Here is a 19,162-nt window from a genome sequence, read left to right on the forward strand (position 1 = left end):
CCTCCTCAAGGCTTCACTGTTGAAGGTCTCTTCCTGCTCCAGGCTCTCCTGGGGCCATCTCATCCATGCCTTCTACCACAAACTATATTCTGACAATTCCTATGTAATTATCGCCTGTAACCTGTACCTTTCTATGCGGTAAACATTACTTCTTCCAGGTGAAGAAATGAGGTTAGGGACATTAAAGTAATTTGCAAAGCTTCCATTACTAGTGTTAAGGAATGTATTCAACCCACAATCTTCAGAACCCAAAGGCCATGGTCGTTGAACTCAAAAACAACTGTTTTAAGGATAACACAAGGTAATGTATAAAAGTGGTTGAAAACATGGGGCACTTGGGTGGCTCAGTGAGTTAAGCCTCTGCCTTCAGCTCAGGTCATGATCTCAGGGTCCTGGGATCGAGCCCCACATCAGGCTTTCTGCTCAGCAGGGAGCCTGCTTCCTCCTCTCCCTCTGCCTGCCTCTCTGCCTACTGGTGATCCCTCTCTGTGTCAAATAAATAAATAAAATCTTTCAAAAAATAAAAAAAAATTTTAAAAAGTGGTTGAAAACAAAGTTTTTGTTGTTGCTGTTGTTGTTTTTTGACTAATCTCTACACCCAACATGAGGCTTGAACTCACAACCCTGAGATCAAGAGTCGCTGGTCTACTGACTGAGCCAGCCAGGTGTTCCCAAAAGTTTCTATATTAATGAAGTTCAGGCATTGTATATTTAAAAAAAAAAAAAAATTGTGAAGACCCAAGGCTCTTTTCTTTAATACCATCAGTCTCTTGCTCTCTCCTTTCTCTCTGAGGTAGTAAAGTAAATCATAGTGCATTTCAACCTCCTTGTTTCAAACCAGGGAATCAGCCAGGGCTCCACATCACATGTGCAGGAGCCCACCTTAACTTCTTCAAGCTAGAGCAAATGGACAGAAAATACTAGGTATATGAAAAGACTGTATTTCAAAAGGAGACTCTTCCAAGGAATTACCATAAACAATATGTACATAAAGTTGCTGTACAGTCCAAACATAGAGGGATCTACTATGTGGTAGACTCAGTAAGAAGGAAAAGGGCATCATAGCTATGAAGCCAAGGTAGGTAACCACAAAGTAGGAAGGATCTGACATTAGGAAAGACAACCAAAAATATCAATGCTAGCTCAAAAGTTGCAATGGGGAGAGTAACATATGGGAAATAACTGAAAATCTCAACAGAGTAGAGATAGGCTTGAGAAACTCTGCCAATGTTCAGGGAAAAGGCAAAAAGATTACATTTATTAAATGAACAATGAGATATGGGAGATGAATGCATAAATGTCTGCATGTTTCCAAAAAGAAAGATATCAATAAAGAAATCATCACGAGGGGCGCCTGGGTGGCTCAGTGGGTTAAGCCACTGCCTTCGGCTCAGGTCATGATCTCGGGGTCCTGGGATCGAGTCCCACATCGGGCTCTCTGCTCAGCAGGAAGCCTGCTTCCCTCTCTCTCTCTCTCTCCCTGCCTCTCCGTCTACTTGTGATCTCTGTCTGTCAAATAAATAAATAAAATCTTTAAAAAAAAGAAAAATAGATTACCTACAAAAGAATAGCAATCAGAAATACCCCAGACTTCTCTTCTGCAACCCTCATTGCTAGAATTCAATCAAGCCCTATCTAGAGAGCCTTGAGATAAGGATTATGACCCAAGCATTTTATATAAAGCAAGAAAAACAGAAAGTAATCTCATCTGTGCAAGGCTTTCCTAAAGTAATTTCTTAAAAACATTCTCAGCTACATATGACCTAAAAATTTTACTTGAATATATACTTGAATTTGTTATGGCATGAATTTAAGGCTGGAGGAATGGTAACATTATTAACCAGGTATAAGCAGTAGAATGCCTTAAACAGAGGTAAGTCTAAATAAATTTGGTCAATATGGGTATAAACCTTAAAGAAAGTGTTAAAAATAATTCTTCTTAAAAAATAGATTATTTTGGCATTTATGAAACAATAATAAATTTGATTTTAATAACCCTACATTATATCACTAGATTTTTTCAACAAAAATCTAGGACATGGAGGGGACAGAGAAAGAGAAATAGTAAATGTGTCCAATTTCTCGCCTTACAGAAAGAAAGCTGTCATTTTTTGCTGGCACTGTTCAGGGAAAACGAGCTCATAATTATTTAAAAAAAAAAAAAAACAAGCAAAAACCTTAAAGGCAGCAATAGTTGGAAATTTTAAGAATTTTTTTTAAGGGGCGCCTGGGTGGCTCAGTGGGTTAAGCCGCTGCCTTCGGCTCAGGTCATGATCCCAGGTCCTGGGTTCAAGCCCCACATCGGGCTCTCTGCTCGGCGGGGAGCCTGCTTCCTCCTCTCTCTCTGCCTGCCTCTCTGCCTACTTGTGATTTCTCTCTGTCAAATAAATAAATAAAATCTTAAAAAAAAAAAAAAGAATTTTTTTTAAGATCTATACCTTTTAGGGGCACCTGGGTGGCTCAGTGGGTTAAAGCCTCTGCCTTCAGCTCAGGTCATGATCCCAGAGTCCTGGGATTGAGCCCCACATTGGGCTTTCTGCTCAGCAGGGAGCCTGCTTTCCTTTCTCTCTGCCTCTCTGCCTACTTGTGATCTCTGTCTGTCAAATAAATAAATAAATCTTTAAAAAAAAAAAAAAGATCTATACCTTTTAGCTATCCGAGAAGAAGGAGCAAAGAAAGTATAGTCCAGACAGCTAAAGAAAAAAATGTTGAATAGCATGGGCAATTTTTGTATTGTTAATTTAAAAAAATAAATAAACAATGCATAGAAAAAATCTTAATTCTGTAACAACATGCATATATGCATATATGTTCATATGCATAAAAGTTATGAACCCAGAAAATTGTGCCGAAGTGTTAGATGTAGCTATGTCTGGGTAGTGGGGTCAGAGGCGATTTTGACAGTCATCTACATACTCCTCTCTGTTTTCCAAAGACAAAATGTAAGTCCATTGCCTGATATGGTCCTTGGTCTTTTTCATAAGCCTACTTGAAAACTTAAATATATTTATATACACATTTATATATAATATTCCAAACACTCTTAGCTCTTTCTGCTCACATGGTTTCCCAGAAAATAGTGGTCAAGGACCAAAGTATGCTCATGGAGAGTAGGATTTCAAAAAGAAAGAGGAGTCTGCACTAATTAAGTATGTTGGGGAAGAAGCATTAAGCTACAAGAACTTTTTTGAAAAGTGGGGGGTGGGGTGGGGGAGGTGGGACTGGAATGGGATGCTTGGCTGGCTTCCCCTGAGGCTTCAGCAGCAGCATGGGGCCATGGGGGGTGGTGAGTCTGGCTGGGGCTGAGGCCAGGGAGCTCAAGGAGGTAAGGCCACGACAAGGAGTGGATCCCTGTCACCAAGCTGGGCCACCCGGTCAAGGACATGAGGATCAAATCCCTGGAGGAAATCTGTCTCTTCTCCCTGCCCATCAAAGAATCTGAGATCATTGACTTCTTCCTGGGAGCATCCCTCAAGGATGAGGTTTTGAAGATCATGCCTGTGCAAAATGCAGACCCGTGTAGCCCAGTGGACCAGGTTCAAGGCATCTGTGGCCATCGGAGATTACAGTGGACACCTGCGTCTGGGGGTCAAGTGCTCCAAGGAGGTAGCCACTGCCATCTGTGGGGACATCACCCTGGCCAAGCTTTCCATCGTCCCACCATGGCGAGGCTACTGGGGAAAAGATCAGCAAGTCCCACACTGTCCTAGGCAAGGTGACTGGCTATTGTGGCTCTGTGCTGGTGCATCCCATCTCTACCCCCAGAGGCACTGGCATTTGTCTCAGCCCCGTGCCCAAGAAGCTACTGATGATGGCTGAAACTGATGACCGACACTTTGCCAAGGTTACTTTTGATGCCATCTCCAAGACCTCCAGCTATCTCACCCTGACCTCTGGAAGGAGACAGTGTTCACCAAGTCTCCCTATCAGAAATTCACTGACCATCTTGTAAAGACCCACACCAGTCTCCGTGCGAGGACCCAGACTCCAGCTGTGACCCCCACATTGTTTTATACAAGAAAAATAAAGTGAACTACAGCTTGAAGAAATAAATATAAATAAATAATTGGCAGTGAGACATACCATTGGCAAGAATACTTCCCTAGGGGCGCCTGGGTGGCTCAGTGGGTTAGGCCACTGCCTTCGGCTCAGGTCATGATCTCAGGGTCCTGGGATCGAGTCCCACATCGGGCTCTCTGCTCAGCAGGGAGCCTGCTTCCCTTCCTGTCTCTCTGCCTGCCTCTCTGCCTACTTGTGATCTCTGTCTGTCAAATAAATAAATAAAATCTTTAAAAAAAAAAAAAAGAATACTTCCCTAGAGTCTATATGGTTTTTTAAGATTGGTGCCTACCTATCAGGACAAATTCTTCTATAAGTGATAAAAGAGAAAGGTCTCAATGCTAGGACCTTGGGGATGGTAGATCTTTAAGACTAAAGATCTTGAAAGACAAACACATCAAGAAATAGGACTTCCAAAATTCAAGCCTTAATTAGGTAGGGTTTTGAAGGCTATGAACTCCAATGATTGCTTCCATTATTTCAGATTGCAATCGCTAGGGGGCGTTCTGAAGGCTAACCATTCCTAACGATACAGGGATGGAGTCAGTCCCCTTCCCCACTGCGTGGTCCCCCACACTACCCTTCCCTCTATATACTCATCCTTCTCAGGCCACTCCTTTTCTTCCACAGTGAGCGGAATTAGTCCCCAGCCACTAGGAACTAGCATAAAGTATGTCACCACCTTTGTCAATGACCTATGTTGCCTTTAAGGTGACACTCTGAGATTCACAGGAAAGCTAGCTGAGATTTGCAACTGACTTTGCTGCCTTTCCTACCTTATTGAACTCATGTATAAATTCATTTTGAATGAGCAGATTCCCCAGTACTACAAGAACTGGAAAGAATATAAAATGTAATGTCTACTTTCAAAGTTTGGATTATGGTTTGCGAGTACTTCAATATTCATCTGTAGAAAGAAATTATTAGAATCTGGATGGCTTCTAAAGTGCCTTCCGATCTTAATACTCTATGGTTCTATTATTTCTACAGAGCTGAATCAAGGGAAATTAATATAGCCTGATTAAGTAAGGCAGTTTGTGATCAAGGCTACATGGAGGCTACTCTCTCTGTGGCTCAAGGTATTTCGTAGAATGCTGTGCTAAAAATGTAACTGCATTCTGCAACCAATGCAAACATGTTCTAATTGATGGGGAGGGGAAAAAAATTTCAGAGTGCCAGCAATTCCTCTGTGAGCTGGCGTGGCAGGGAGAGTGTGGGGATCAGTGAAGCATCAAGTTACAGACCAAATTGAAGGTCTGAAAAAAGAAAGAGTGGCAAGATCTAACCATCCGCTGTCTGAGCTGCCAGACTTGGACCTACCACCCTTAGTCACAAAGGACTGCTCCGCGCATGCTAAGCACACAGCTAAGGGCTCCAAACATCTTTTATTAAAAAGGCCTTTGGTTCCAAATAGATCTTTATGGAATTATTTCCTTGAAGTTTTTAGTTCTGTCATATTAAAATTTCCATGAAAATGTAATCAAAACCTAATGCTTACAGTGTTCTGCCACAGAGAAAAATATTGTGGGGTTTTGTTCCTATTAAAAACATGTGTTACGTATATATACATAATTATGTAAGTCCTAGACCCAGTGTACACACATCTATACAAAAACCTTAGGAAAATAATGATAATCGTTTGGCCTAAGCCAACAAAACTCATAACATCATATTGTACCCTGTCCATAACACCCCTCATTAAGCCAATGCTTTGAAAAGGTCAGCAAGCAATGAATACTTCTGCATATTTTGTGGCATAGGCTGCAAACACTAGATCTATAGGGATGAATTAAGGTCACTTTTAAAATTCAAACAGTATTTTCTCGACTTGGTTGGCTGAATCGTGTGCATCTGCACTCTTTTTCCTAGGGGGAAGTTAATTTTAGAAAGGAGGAAAAGTTTGCCAGGAAAACAATCATATTGGCTCAATACCTAGACAGTGACTCTTTTCTTAAAAGTTCAAAATGCTTTACAGACAGTCTCCTACTTGTCCTTAATATCCTTGAAAGCAGGTACCAAATACCATTCCTGTTTCATAATGAGCATCTCATTTCATAAAAAGTGGTATGATTTAATATGATACCAACGGAACAGTATTTTTTTATGAGTCCTTTACCTCAATTTTCCAAAGACAGATAAAATAAAAACATTTCTTTTCCCTGGTAGTTACTCTGAGAGTTCAGTAGGTACCTAGAACAGTTCAGATACAGATATATACAAAAAGCAGCAGAAATATATGCATGACAAAGTGCAAGATGGAGAAACATTAAGTATCTGTATAAATTCAAATACAATATAACGTACAGACACTCTCAACCAACTCAGGGTAGAAGAGCTTGGTTCAAATAATTAGGAATGTGAACAGAATCTAAATTAATTTATATGATTATTTTTCCTTCTGTTTTCCCAGAGATATAGTGCATTTGGATCTTTGGCTTTAAAGTAACCAATATGTAAAGACGACAGTGGTCATTGACAGAAAGTCCATGCAAGCGCAGAGAAGGAAGATTTTCTGATTTCCATGGGAATAGGCCTCAGTCCTTTCTAATCGCCAGAGTACTTTTGAAGGAATTCTTACATTGAAAAAAAACTGATGTTTAAAAGCTAGCTCTTTAACAAGGGCTCTTAGAAGTATGGTATTTCTCTCCACCCTCTGTCTGAGCTCCAAACCAACGTTAACCCTCCCTTCCCAAAACTGCCAACTCAGAACCAACCACCCCACCAAATTCATCAGCAAGAAAGAAACCAGCTTTCGCTCTGTTTTTATTCTCCAGGTGATGCTTCCCAATGGTTGGGTGTCCCCTCTCCCACTTCTGCGGACCTTTAAGATACTTCGAAGAGATTGGGGAGGGGGCACATCGCAATCCCCGGGAGTGCTTTTTAAATGCACAGAAGCCTGAGTGTGCACCTCCCCGCCCCCCAACACACACTCCATTTCTGAATTGGTTTCTGAGTGCTTGAGTAGGACCTACTGCTTTAGGCTGTGATAAAGTTCTAGTCACAGCGCAGTCCCCCAGAAAACCTACTAAACTCATCACAGTATTTAATTTTCAGAGGGGGAAAAACCAAAACCAAAACCAAAACCAAACCAAAGAGCCTCAACCTTTTGTTCGGTGCTGATAGGAAAGACAAGACGGCACACCTACTTTGAACCAAGGGTCATCATCGCCACCCCCACCCCTCCACCCCCGGCAAAGTTAGGCTAGAAACAGGAGGTGGGGGGGTTAATGTTTTGGAAGAAGAGCAGTTGTGATACTCCGACCTGGAAATTACTGCAGAGTCTAGGGGAGAACCGTGCGCCGGTGCTTGCGCCACACACCTGGAGAAGGGGTAAGACCTCCCGCCTGCCCTCCCACCCTCTCCCTACGAGCCCGGGAGGCGGGTTCTGGGGCCTGCCGGGGGGAGGGGGGCACAAGAGAAGGGGTAAGGGGACAGGAGACGGGGGTCCAGCGCAGCTGGCGGAGGGTCCGAGTCCCCGCCGCCCACCCTCCCATCCCACCCCCGCCCGGCCCGGCGGTGGCCCCGCGCGCAGGACACCGGGGCGGGCGCGAGCCAGAGAGGCCGAACCCGCACCTGGTGCGCCTGGCCCGGCAGCCCTCGGGGGAGGGCGCACGCCGCGCCCCTGCTTACCTAGCGCGCGAGGTCCGAGTCCCGAGCGGGGACGCAGGGAGGGGCCGCTGTCAGCTCCTCCGGGCTGCGCTTCAGGTATCAGAGGCGCGCGGGTCTCCTAGCTACCCGCCGCCCCGCGCGCCCCGTCCCCCTCCTCCCGCCCTCGCCCCCGGCGCCCGCCCGCTCATCCCCCTGCGGCCGCCCTCCGCCGCGCTCCCCTTCTCCCCCTGCTGTTTATTCCAGAGAGCGGTGGCCCCTCTCCCGAGCCTTCCCGCCCCCAGCGCGTGCACGCACACACCTCCCCCAGAAACGCGCTCTCTTTCGGAATGGGCAGCGACGGTGGTCCTTGAAATTCTGGGGCTGGGCGATTTCAGAGGAACCCTTTTAAAATCTTGGATCTACCCAATGAGGTTCAAGGGAGGCACCACTTCCAATTGTCCCTGCCTCCATCCCCGCTGGCCTTTCCCACAACAGCACTGAACGCTTGATATTCTTGGAGCTTGTGCTCTGAGGATCTCCGGCCAGTCATTTTAATTTTTCCAAAAGAACTCCTTCCATTTTCCTGTTTTAAAAATGTAGACGTCCCCACTATTTAAACTTGGTTTGCCGCAACTTCAGATCGGCCTCGGGAAGGCTATGCTGTGTTCAGCTGTGCAAGACAAGGCAGGTCTCTTCTGCCAGCACTGCGGATACCTGCCACCTGTTAGGGCCCCAAGTCTAGGCGAGAGCAGTTCATTACACCTGGCTTTGGTTACTGAGCACGTCTGCAGCCTCCGTTTCTCAGGAGAGACAATTCTGAAGCCAAAGTTCTGGGAAGGAGCAGGCAGATGTATTCAAAGAGAGTTCTAAGGCCGACCAACTAGCACTGGGCAGAACATACCCAATACCATGAGAGATAAGAACCATGGGAAGGCATCTGTGAAAACATCACTGTGTCATTAACATGCAGGGGCTGGGAGTGACATAATCCCTATTGGGAATGTGGAAGGTGCTTTGTTAAGTGGCATTCCATGGGTTCATTCATTCATTTGCCTACCAATATCTGTATTTATGGAGTAGGTTAGAGGAAGTGTAGCATTATTCATAGTCGGTCATGCCAGTGACAACTTAAATGATGCCAGGAATTACCTTAAGAAGCAACTAGTTTATTACAGAGCCTGGAAAATGTAAATCGCTGTTAAAGAGACTCTGGCCTTTGTATTTATTCCGCCCATATTTATCAAATGCTCACTAGCTGCGGATACTGCCGGGTGCTGGGGTGGAACAGCGAACAAGAAAGGCAACATCCCTAACCTCAGGGAACTGAACAGAGGGCTATACAGGTGAACAGGCTATTATTGAAAGCAGATGTTCTGATGACAGGTGGCACGCAAGGAGGGCACTGTACATGAAGCCCAGAGGATGTGGCTTTTAAGCTGAGACCTGAAGAGTGAATATAACATGGCTAGAGACAGGGGAGTTTCCTAGTAAGGGGAGAGCACGGACATGCCCTGGAATGTTTATAGCAGCAATGTCCACAGTAGCCAAACTATGGAACGAAACTAGATGTCCATCAACAGAGGAATGGATAAAGAAGATGTGGTATTATATATATATATAATACCATATATATATATATATATATATATACCATAATATACCATAATAATATATATATATATAATGCAGCCATCAAAAAAACGAAATCCTGCCATTTGTAACAACGTGGATGGAAATAGAGGGTATTTTGCTAAGTGAAATAAGTCAATCAGAGAAAGTCAATTATCATATGATCTGTCTGATATGAGGAATTTGAGAGGCAGGGGGGGGATTCGCGGGGAGAAGGGAGGGAAAAAATGAAACAAGATGGGAGGAAGACAAACCATAAGAGACCCTTAATCTTAGAAAACAAACTGAGGGTTGGGAGGGATGGGGTGGCTGGGTGATGGACATTGGGGAGGGTATGTGCTATGGTGAGTGCTGTGAATTGTGTAAGACTGATGGTTCACAGACCTGTACCCCTGAAACAAAAATACTTTATATGTTAATTTAAAAAATAAATTAATATAAAAAATAAATAAAGCTTTAAAAAAAGAGAGAGAAAAAAAGCTAAAGGTAAGAAAGAGCATGGCAAATCAATGAATTTCAAGAAGCTCATTATGGATGTTGGATTCTTTTATTGGAGAAGGGAGTGCCCGTGGTTAGAAGAAAGAATGGAGAGACGTAGCTAGAGAGGTTAAAAAGAGGTGAGATCATGTAGAGTCCGTGAAGCCATATTTTAAAACTGCATTTGATTCCACAGACAAGAGGGAGGCACTGTAATGTCAGGTCACGATGAGATCAGCTTTTTGCTTGAGAAAGATCATGGGCTGTGAGCAGAGAACAAATGAGGGTAGGGGGAGGGATGGGAGGGACTCGGAGAAGAGCTCTGGAAGGGACACATGCTCAGTGAGTACCTTTCCAGATCTTTATGCCTTTGAGGCATCTAAGTTCAGTCCTGTGACAAGACCCCTGAGAGACAAACGTTTCCTGAAGGGACTCCTGGAGGGAGAGCCAAGTAGCGGTGGTAAGCAGTGACACGCAACGGAAGGAAATGGACATCAGAGATAAAAAATGTTGTTTAGGAAACATTTTATTATACAGTGACTCATACAGTTCAAGGATAGAAAGCACGTTGATTTGTAACTGACTAATAGAATAAAGGAGAATTTGACACACAGGAATCACTTTGATATAGACTCTAAAGGTCTTACTGTGTGACAGCAGACAAGCATGTTCCCACCGCAGCTCCCCTCTCCTTTTGAGTTATTTGATTCCTATTACCGCTCACTCCTACCATCTCATCATTTTGTGACCTTCCTCAATTTGAACCCATCTGTCTGAAATCAAAGTTCACGCTAGTTCTGCTGGGCCATGTTCTCTGGATTTGCGGAGGTCTAGACATTGATGGCTGGGAGCTCCGTTACCTCGCTGCAACCTGGTGAGCCTTAATCGGGTCTAAAGGAAGGCGTGAGTGCCCAGGCTGGGGTATTGGGAGGCAGTGGGACTCATGCTGGGCCCCCCCACCTGATTCTGAGAGCAAATAGGCATAGGTGAAAGTGGGGGAGGGGGAAGCAGGTTGACCTTAGGTAGGCAGAGCCAGAGCAGGACGGGTAAACATTTTTTCCTTAATCGTTTTAAGGAATCTCTACACCCAATGTGGGGCCAGAACTCACAACTCTGAGATCAAGAGTAGCAGGCTCTCCCCACTGAGCCAGCCAGGCACCCCAGGACAGCCAAACATTTTGCCCCTAGATCACTCTCTTCAGTAGTCTTTGTTGTTGTTTATTTTTTCTAAGATTTTATTTTTATTTATTTGACAGAAAGACAGAGTGAAAGGAGGAACACAAGCAGAGGGAGTGGGAAAGGGAGAAGCAGGCTTCCCACCAAGCAGGGAGCCTGATACAGGGCTGGATCCCAGGACCCTAGGATCATGACCTGAGCCCAAGGCAGCCGCCTAACGACTGAGCCACCCAGGCGCCCTTGTTGTTGTTTATTTTAAGATAATTTAGTGTTGGGTGCCTGGGTGGCTCAGTGTGTTAAGCCTCTGCTTTCAGCTTGGGTCATAAGCTCAGGGTCCTAGGATCAAACCCCACATAGGGCTCTCTGCTTGGTGGTGAGCCTACTTCCCCCTCTCTCTCCGCCTACTTGTGATTTCTGTCAAATAAATAAATAAAATCTTTAAAAAAAAAGATAATTTGCTGTCTTCTCTCTCTCTCCCCAGTTCTACTCTCATCAATTTTCCTTCACATTTTTTCATTTGCTTCTTCTCTAAGTTTTTCTTCTCTTTCCTTCCTTCCCTCCTTCCTTGATTCATTCCACAAATATTTTTCTATCTAGTATTGTTTTGTATCTCAATAGTAAGTGCTGAATATACAAAGATGATCAAGGATTAAGTCTGCTTTAGACTAGAGTTCTTTCTGAAGAGCTGCCTTACTCTTGACTCCTTAAACACACTTTCATTTTTGTCCTTCAGGCTCATCCTTGAATTCATAGTCAGTGTATGTATGAATTAGGATACTATGGTTGCCAGTAACAGAAATGCAGTAGCAGGCCTGTCACCTGGAAACCAAAGGCATGGATACAGACAGGCTCCCTCAACAATCTAGAATGGGGAATTAAATATAATCATGAATCTTTGTTCTTCTCTTATCCTAATTTACTTTCCTCTTCACTCTCTCTCTCTCAATTCCACATTGAGATTGAGGGGATTAACCAGCCTTCCCTGGGTCAGATGGCCACTCAGGGGGGACAAGGGGTCAAGGTCATGATGTAAACACATGCCTGCCAGAGTTCTTCATGTAACTATGCAGATGGCGGCCAGTACAGAATTGGGGATAAAAAGGAAAGTGTGTTTGAAGAGTTCAAGAGTAAGGCAGCTCTTCAGAAAGAACTCGAGTCTAAGGCAGACTTAATGAAGGTTTGCTGTAAGGGTAGACATATAAATAATTACAACATAATTTCACAAGTGCTGTAATAAAGATATGAACAAAGTACTAGGAGAACAAAGTACAGGGGGAGAAGTCGTCTCAACTTCAGAAACACGAGGAATGTTTCACGGAGAAGGCAATGATTTGAGTCATGACAGCTGAATTTATGGTTGCCAGACAAATGCACTAGCTAGTCTGTAGAATTTGCAATATTATTCCTTGTTTGGTGACTAGTTTTCCAGTGAGGTGAAGGCTTCAGGCAGAGACCAGAAAGGAGTCCATGACAGCAGTGAGGGAGAGAGCTAATATGGCCTGAGAGTTAAGGAGGGGTGTGTAGGACATGTAGATATTTAGAATCCAGAAGACTTGACATGAGGAGTTAGGAAAAGGGAGAAGCCAAAGATGATTTCAAATAGTGAATTCTGAGCCACAAGGTGGACAACAAAGCAATGAAATGAATCAATAGAAAGGAGGGAGCTTTGCTAGAGAAAGGGTTTCATTTTTTGATATGTTGATTTGGGTACTGACAGGATATTGAGTGAAGAAATCCAATAGTTGGGGAGTATAGGACACCTGGGTGGCTCAGCCCATTAAGCAACTTGCCTTCGGCTCACGTCATGATTCCAGGGTCCTGGGATTGAGTCCCACATCAGGCTCCCTGCTCAGCGAGGAGTCTGCTTCTTCCTCTCCCATCCCCCCCCACTTGTGTTCCCTCTCTCACTGTATCTCTCTGTCAAATAAATAAATAAATAAAATCTTTTTTTTTTTTTAAATCATTGATGAGTAGACTACTCAAAGAGCAAGTATGTTGCTAAATACATACATTTGGACTTTATCGATCTAGAGGTCATTGATACCATGGGTATGGATGAGAGTACCCAAAGAAATCATGTGTAAAGAAAGAACCAAGAGCCTATAGGGATCCCTGAAGGACATCAACAACAGATGCAAGACAGCCAGCAGAGGAGAGGAATGAAGAGAAAGCAATGTCCTGTGAGGACACTGCCATGCAAGAAGAAGGGTTTTTGAAAGAAGGGGATGGTGGGGCTCCTGGCTGGCTCAGTTAGTAGAACATGAGACTCTTGATCTCAAGGTCACATGTTCGAGCCCCACATTGGGTGTAGAGATTGCTTAAAAATCAATAAACTTTAAAAAAAGAGAAGGGGATGGTAAGCAGTGTCAAATGCTGTAGAGAAACTAAGCAATAGCATAGGACTATTCAAAAGAAGCCTTCCAATTGCCTATTTGGGGATGATTGCTGGTCTTGATGAGAGAAGTTTTGCAGGGAACTAGGAAAAGAAAATACATTGCATTCTATCAGGGCAACACTGAGGTTTTGAAACAGATAGATCTTTGTTGTGAGGGCTGCCTTTTGTATTATACAATATCTAGTGTGTAGAGGCCCAGCAGCCTGGGCCTCTACACACTAGATGCCAGCAGCTCCTTCCCAGGTTGTGACGACTGGAACTGTCTCCTGGCAATGTCAAATCCCCGGCAGGCAAAATTCCCAACCCCATCCCACATCAGAACTACTGCATTAAATTGAGAAGTGGCTGGGACAGTTTTCTTTTCCTAATTTGCAAGGAGGTGTTTATTTTAAATTTAATTTTGTAAATGGAAAATGCCTATGGGATAAATATGTTGCCCAAGCCTTCTCTAGCTCATTAAGAAATATCTTACTTCTAAAAGTCTAAATTCAAAATAAAATTTATAGGACAATTTCAGAATTGGGTGTATTTTTTTCTTTTCTTTTTTTTTTTTTAAGATTTTATTTATTTATTTGACAGACAGAGAGATCACAAGTAGGCAGAGAGGCAGGGAGAGAGAGAGAGGAAGCAGGCTTCCTGCAGAGCAGAGAGACCAATTCAGGGCTCAATCCTAGGACCCTGAGACCATGACCTGAGCCAAAGGCAGAGGCTTTAACCCACTGAGTAACCCAGGCGCCCCTGTATTTTTTTTCTATTGTGGCAGATAGGATATCAGTCATGGTCCAGGGGTAGGGGTTGGAGAGATGACAAGGTAGCAAAATAAAGGGGCACAAAAAAACCTGGAGGTGGTGGATATGTTCCCAGTCTTCATTGTGGTCACGGTTCCATGCTGTGAACATAGGTCAAAACTCATCAGAGGGGCGCCTGGGTGGCTCAGTGGGTTAAGCCTCTGCCTTCGGCTCAGGTCATGGTCTCAGGGTCCTGGGATGGAGCCCCGCATTGGGCTCTCTGCTTGGTGGGGAGCCTGCTTCCCTCTCTCTCTCTGCCTGCCTCTCTGCCTACTTGTGATCTCTCTCTGTCAAATAAATAAATAAAATCTTAAAAAAAAATAAAACTCATCAGATAGGATACTTTCTTTTTAAAATTATCATTATTATTATTTTTTTAATGTAAACCTTACCCCTGACATGGGGCTCAAAGACAGAGTCCTGAGATCAACAATCACTTGGTCTACCAACTGAGCCAGCCAGGTGCCCCTGGGATGCTTTCCTTATGTACATTTGGTTACATGCCAGTTACACCCCATTAAATTTTAAGGAGAGAAAGAAAGGGAGAAAAAAAACAAGAAGAAAAAAGATAGGTTGCCTATATAAATAGCAAGGAAGAGAAGATGATGAAGCTGGACAAGTAAACTTAGCCTCAAAATGTCATGCAATTTGTTGCAGGTTTGAATTCGGTCCTATGTGGAATGGGAGCCAATCTAGAATGACAAACATGCGTGTGATCGAGACATACCTACTACCTAAGAGAACACCCCATTTCGATAATCTTGGGGCAGTGGTGATGATTCTAGCCAGCTGGTAGTGGAAAACACTTTACTGCCTCTGAGGTTCTGATCTGGCCCACAGAGGTGGTATTAAATATAATCTAAGCACTGATTGTTTTTTTTAGAAGTATTAATCTAAGACTTTTTTTTCCTTTTTTAAAAATTTTTTAAAATTTCTTTATTTTTTTTTAAAGATTTTACTTATTTATTTGACAGACTGAGATCACAAGCAGGCAGAGAGGCAGGCAGAGAGAGAGGAGGAAGCAGGCTCCCTGCCGAGCAGGGAGCCGGATGCGGCTGATCCCAGGACCCTGGGATCATGAGCTGAGCCAAAGGCAGAGGCTTTAACCCACTGAGCCACCCAGGCACCCCTAAAATTTCTTTTCATTATACCAGGATTCATTGTTTATGTACTACACCCAGTGTTCCTTGCAATACACAAGCACTGATTATTAACCCATAAGCACAAACGCCCGCTTCACCAGAGCTGATTTCCCTATTTTACAGTGAACGACAGAAAAAATGCCAAAACTCCGTGCTTCTCTATTTCTTTGGTTCCATTCAATGGAACAACTGATAGGGATATATTCATGCATCGTGTTACAGACAATGCTTGATAAATATAGAGCAAAATTGGGTACCAGGGCCAAAATCTGGTAATCACTTATCCTTTGTCCTCCAACTTTTATAATCTCACCACCATTTCCCTCAACTTCTCCTACTGCTTACCTTGAATGGTCTTCCCTGGCCATTGTCAGAGCTGGACTATCTAGTTTATCACCCAACTGTTGCTGTCACATATTTTCAAACCTAATCTCAAATTACTAAGCTGTGTACTTTGGCTAACTCTTTCTACCAAAATAGAGTGTGATATCTTGTTTTTAGAAGGACCAAATGTGTGGCTATATTTATGTTTATGACCAGGTTTAAATAAGAATCTGGTTGTCCGTTTACACAAGCCATGTTAATTTACTGAGCTGATATTCCTGGAAGGTCTTTAAATAGCATTCAGACAACAGACTCATGCCCCTGAGAACCCAAAGGGTTCATTTCAATTAAACAAATATTTCTGAAGTATTCACTGTGTCAGTCACCATGCCAGGAACTGGGAGAGAATAATAAATAGCATGGGCCCATGAAGCTTACAGTCTGGGAAAGACAGATATGCGTGCGGAAGGGCTAGATATGTGTATGAGAAAGGTAGATATATGTGGGCAGTGTATATAAAAATTTTCTCGATTGCTGGCTGCAATTATCAGCCCCTTAAATGCAGAGACAGCAATGCTCACCAATTCTTCCTTAGGTGCCCCCATGTTGCCTGGATTCTTTGCAGTTCAGTGGGGTCTGGTGACTCATTTGGTCACTGGCCAATGAGCAGAATCCCAGAAGAGCAGGAATGAGTTCTCCTCCTGAGCTATTCCCCTACCACTGCGAACTCCAGGCACCGTGGGACCACAGGACCAAAGTAGCCTAGAGCAATGAGTAAACCACAAGGAGGGAAGCCCTGGGAGCTGCCTCCACAGACAGGGAGCTTTATAGCATGAGGAATAAACCTTTGAGGTTAACCAAAACTGTTGAACTGCTGTTGAGTGAACTTCTGCTGAAATAGCCTGTCCTGTCCTCATACATCTTCTCGTCACATTGAACAAAAAGCATTCTGCCCTTTGTAATGAGTTTAATGCGTCTGGCATGCATTCCTTCAGCATCTGTTTACTAACCACTTACTAGGTGTAGGGTACTGCTTCGGGGGCTGAGAATTCCGTGATGAATAATCCAGTCTGGGCAGCTACAAGGAGCTAACGTTTTAGCAGGGAAGACAAGACAGTTTTTAGGTACTGAAATTCTCTATTTTTTTTTTTTTAAGATTTTATTTATTTGTCAGAGAGAGAGAGAGAGAGCACAAGCAGGGGGAGCAGCAGGCAGAAGCAGAAGCAGGCTCCCTGCTGAGCAGGGAGCCCAATGCAGGACTCGATCCCAGTGTCCTGGGATCATGACCTGAGCCAAAGGCAGACACTTAACATACTGAGCCACCCAGGAATCCCAGGTAGTGAAATTCTGGATCTTGCCACATTTTCACCAAGTCTCTCGTTGCCTTATTTTCCTCCCTGCTCAGCTCAGATTCTACCCTCCATCATTACATTCAGTGTCCTGTCCATTTCTTCACCTCATTTCCCTTCTCTCCTTTTTTTGCACTTGGCTGGCAAAATCCCAGCCTGGTTAAACCCAAATCTTTGCCATCTTCAGAGCTACTCACAAGTAGATGAATGCAGCTACATTATGACAAAAGCCATAATCCTAACTAGTCCTTACTTGGACCTCATGGCAACCCACCTCACTGGGTCTACCTTGAAGCAAGCTGGTAACCACACTACCTTCCCTAATCCATCCTTCCCATTCTCCGACATGACTAGCCTCTCCTGAAAGCTCCAACAATCCTCTCCCATACTCATGGTGATTTGGCTCCTGATTTCACTGAGAAACTTAAAAGAATGAGAACTTCTTTTAATTTTTTATCTTTTTATTAACGTATAATGTATTATTAGCCCCAGGGGTACAGGTCTGTGAATTTTCAGGTTTACGCACTTCACAGCACTCACCATAGCACATACCCTCCCCAATGTCCATAACCCCGCCACCCTCTCCCTACCCCCTTCCCCCCCGGCAAACCTCAGTTTGTTTTGTGAGATTAAGAGTCTCTTGTGGTTTGTCTCCCTCCTGATCCCATCCTGTTTCATTTATTCTTTTCCTACCCCCCAAACCCCCACGTTGCCTCTCAACTTCCTCATATCAGGGAGATCATATGATAATTGTCTTTCTCCGATTGACTTATTTCGCTCAGCATAATATCCTCTAGTTCCACCCATGTCGTTGCAAATGGCACGATTTCACTTCTTTTGATGGTTGCATAGTATTCCATTGTATATATATACCCCATCTTCTTTATCCATTCATCTATTGATGGACATCTAGGCTCTTTCCATAGTTTGGCTATCGTGGACATTGTTGCTATAAACAAAGAATAAGAACTTCTAAAACTCCACTACATGTGCCAATCTCTACCCAGAGTCAATACCCATATGCTCTACCTTCCCTCTTGTTACTGTGTAGAAACTGCCCACTGTGCCATCTAAGGACAACCCCTACTCTGTGTACCAGAACCCATCTCCTCTTATCTGTGGTAGACACGGAGATGGGCCACTCAGATCTCCCTTCAAGGAAAGGCCTGCCACCAAGTTGCAGAGCCCCCTGGGGGTCTGCTGTAACCATGGAGTCACTTTGCCTACAGTCATGCCCTTCGTGGGGCAGCTTGCATGCAGTGACTGAGCAAAGCGGAGTTATAAAAGCCCAACGAGGGGGGCGCCTGGGTGGCTCAGTGGGTTAAGCCTCTGCCTTCAGCTCAGGTCATGATCTCAGGGTCCTGGGGTCGAGCCCCACATCGGGCTCTCTGCTGAACAGGGAGTCTGCTTCCCTCTCTCTCTCTGCCTGCCTCTGCCTGCTTGTGATCTCTCTTTCTCTCTGTCAAATAAATAAATAAAATCTTTAAAGAAAAAAAAAAAAGCCCAACGAGGAAGGACACTATGAAGAGCAGCGCACACTCCAGAGCTCCCCATGGGATTTGCGAAGGCTTTGTCAGGTCTGCCTCAGTTTGACCTCTTCCTCTGCCCAACCTTGCATCTCCCCCTTCCTTTCACAGGTATTGGTCCCCCATAACTAACTGGCACCCTAACTTCGGCTTTCGCATCCACGTAACAGAGACCAGCCCCTCCCTCTCTTTCAGCACGAACTTTCCACTCTCTACTGATTCATTCCCATCATCACATAAACATTTGGTAATACCTTCCTTCTTCAAAACCAAACTCCTTTTGAGCTACTTTCCACTTCTCTGCTCCACTTAACAGCAGAATTCCTGGAAAGTGTCTGAATCCATTCCTTGCCTACCTGTCTCACTAGAACCCCACTCGTGGCACCTTCCACGTGCCACCTCCCCAGAAACAGCTGCTGTCAGTGCCGCTGGTAACTCAGCATTGTTACGTCTAATGGGCAATTCTCAGTTCTCACCCTGCCTGGCCTTTGGCAGCTTCTGACCCAAGTGATCGCTCTCTCCCTTTCAGACACTTCTTAATCATTTCCCTTCTGAGACACAACTCACACAACCCAAGATTCTCTCCCACCTCACTGGCTACAGTAACTCCCTCTCATCTCCTTTGCTGGTTCTTCTTCCTCTCCTGAACCTCTAAACACTGGAGAGCTCCACTGTACAATCTGGACCTTCTCCTCATCTGTACCAATAT

At 44.2% G+C, this 19,162-nt stretch overlaps 1 pseudogene; it reads left to right on the plus strand.

Annotated features, from left to right (window-relative positions):
* The first annotated feature begins 3,335 nt into the window (after positions 1 to 3,335).
* Positions 3,336 to 4,032, plus strand: LOC125102632 (40S ribosomal protein S2-like; annotated as a pseudogene).
* The last annotated feature ends 15,130 nt before the right edge of the window (positions 4,033 to 19,162 follow it).

Source organism: Lutra lutra, chromosome 6 (genome assembly GCF_902655055.1).
Source record: "Lutra lutra chromosome 6, mLutLut1.2, whole genome shotgun sequence".
In the NCBI taxonomy this organism is placed as follows: Eukaryota; Metazoa; Chordata; class Mammalia; order Carnivora; family Mustelidae; genus Lutra; species Lutra lutra.